The sequence below is a fragment of the Myodes glareolus genome, chromosome 18 (assembly GCF_982192425.1).
Source record: "Myodes glareolus chromosome 18, mMyoGla1.1, whole genome shotgun sequence".
NCBI lineage: Eukaryota > Metazoa > Chordata > Mammalia > Rodentia > Cricetidae > Myodes > Myodes glareolus.
The window spans coordinates 8,230,874-8,233,402 of NC_142043.1; positions in this window are offsets into that span (position 1 = coordinate 8,230,874).

A 2,529-nucleotide genomic window follows, 5' to 3' on the forward strand; every position below is an offset into this window, starting at 1 on the left:
GCATGCTCAGATTAATTATGTATGTGTGTGTGGGGGCAGTTGTGTGTGCATGCTCGTGTGTGTGTGTGTGTGTGTGTGTGTGTGCAGGCTGGAGGACAACCTCGGGTATCACTCTTGATGAACCATTCACCTTGTTTGTTGATACAGGATCTCTCTCTCAGTGGGGCCTGGAACTCACACACTCTGCTAGGCAGAGCAGTCAGTGCATCGCCAGAATTCCCGTCTCTGCAGTCAGTGCTGGAATCGCAAGTGCCCTACACCACTCTCAGCTTTCCACAAGGGTTGTAATGACGACGGGCCTTCGATCCTCGTGGCAAGCACTTTGCCAGCTGAGCCATTTCCTCAGACCCTGAATGTCAGATTTTTAGATGCTTTTGAACCTTTTTCATGAATAATATAAAATTTCATATAAACAGAACAGGGCGCACTATGATGACTTCTATATTTCAATGTGTTTCGGAATCTGTGACATGAGTCCAGTTCATGTAGCTGGGAAGAAAGCTACCGGGAGAGCAGAGGATGCAGCTGAGGCGGGGTGGATAGTCATTACTCACAATGAAGTACCTGAGGCATAGTTGAGATATCACTTTAGTTCCTCGCCTGCCAACTGTTTCTCTGGACTCCTTCCCTCCATGGTTGGCTGATGTGTGCTTGGGGAATCAACCCATGCTAACATGCTCTCTTTGATGTTCAGAAGGGATCCGAGACTATGTAAAGCCCCAGGGTCATGATTATGAACAACAATGATTGTACTTGAGGGTTACAGATGTGCTGGATACTAGAGGGTTGTGGTTAATAGAATGTTCAACAACAAAGACTTTATTGTGCAGCTGAATGGAGGAAAAGCTCCCAACAGCAAAATTCAGACGCTTGGAAAGTCAGCGTCTGGAGCTAAATACACCAAGTTAGGGTTTTCCTTTATATATATATATTAAAAAAATTCTTTTTGTTCACCAAAATTAAATGGTTAGAGTTTTTTTTAAGTTCCTTGTGGGAAACATTTTGCATCAAAGGAGAAAGAGATCAAATGGAAACGCAACAAGCCAGTGACTCCAAGATGCAGAGGCTTTTTCCACAGTGTGGTTAAGCTGTTAGCAAAATCTGATTAACTCGGGTCACCAGGGGACCATTTAGTGGCTTTGAAAAAATTTCATTGTACTGATTTAGGTCCCCGGGATCTCCTACTATATGTGGAACCTCAGATCTGGTTGTTTGGTGGCAAATTTAAATGCAGCTGAGGAACTGCCTCAGTCCTCCACCGAGTGCATTGCTGTAACATCCGCTGGTGAGGTCTGGGCCCTTGGCTAAAAGCTTAGAAACCAGATATGAAGTTACACCATGCTCAGAAGCTCATCAGAGCCTCAGAAAGTTGCATGGGGATGGTGCTAGCCATCCTAAGGTAGCCGAAGTCCGTGTGCTGTGTATATTATATGTTATATATGTTTTGATTGTATTTGAAAGGCTGACAAGAGGGATCGGTGAGTTAAGACACTTGGTACTAAACCTGACAGCCTGAGTTTACCTTTTAGGACTCTCAGAGTAGAAAGAGAAATAAGAGTCCCTCAGGTTGTTATCTGACCTCCATACATGTGCCACAACATGCACATGCCCATATACCACACACACACACACACACACACACACACACCCTACAATAAATAAATACTTATATGTAGCTTAAAATATTTGCCAAATATTTTAAGAAAATTTTCTTTAAATATATTTTAATAATGATATTAGTTATGTTTTTGGTAAAACCTATCATTTCAACACATGCAAATAGTTCTTAATAATGTCAGGATAATCATGTATATATGCATATATGCATGCATGTATCCATGTCACCTGAGGCATATATCATTCCTTTATGCTGAGAAGGTTCAATACTCTCTGTTCAGACCCAGGCCCAGTGTGTGTGTGGGGGCTAGCTGTGGTCCAGCCCCAGGCCCAGTGGAGAAGGCAAGCTGTAGTCCAGCCCCAGGCTCAGGAATTTAACTCATCATGAGGTAGATCGGCTCCCACGCATTTTACAGACGGTTCTAAATTGTATTTCTGGCCACTGCCTCCTGCCTGTGTCTTCTTCCCTCCGGATCTGCTCTTTGGGCCCCTTCTGTCCTTCATCAGCAGAGGATGTGTTCATGTGAACTGAAGATTGCTTGACTATTACTGCCCTCATCACCAACATTTCCAGTGTTCTTCTAGAACTTGGCGAGAGGACTTAGAATGACATAACATTCCATACTTGAAAACGCTTCTAGGACCTTGTCCTTTCAGATACCCTGGTTAACTGTGCAGCGGTGGCACTGACTAATGACTGCAGGTCTTCTACCAATGCTTTGTTCTTCTCTGCTAGTGACCGTAAAGGATGCCCATCCCCACAAGCCATCTAATGCACAGAGTGGCCCAGAGGGATAAGTGAATCCATGTTCCTATGTGATGGTGAGAGTGATACCCTTACTGTGTGTGTGCGTGCGCATGCATGTATACATGTGAACATACATATGTGGATGCAGAGGTCGACCTCAAGTG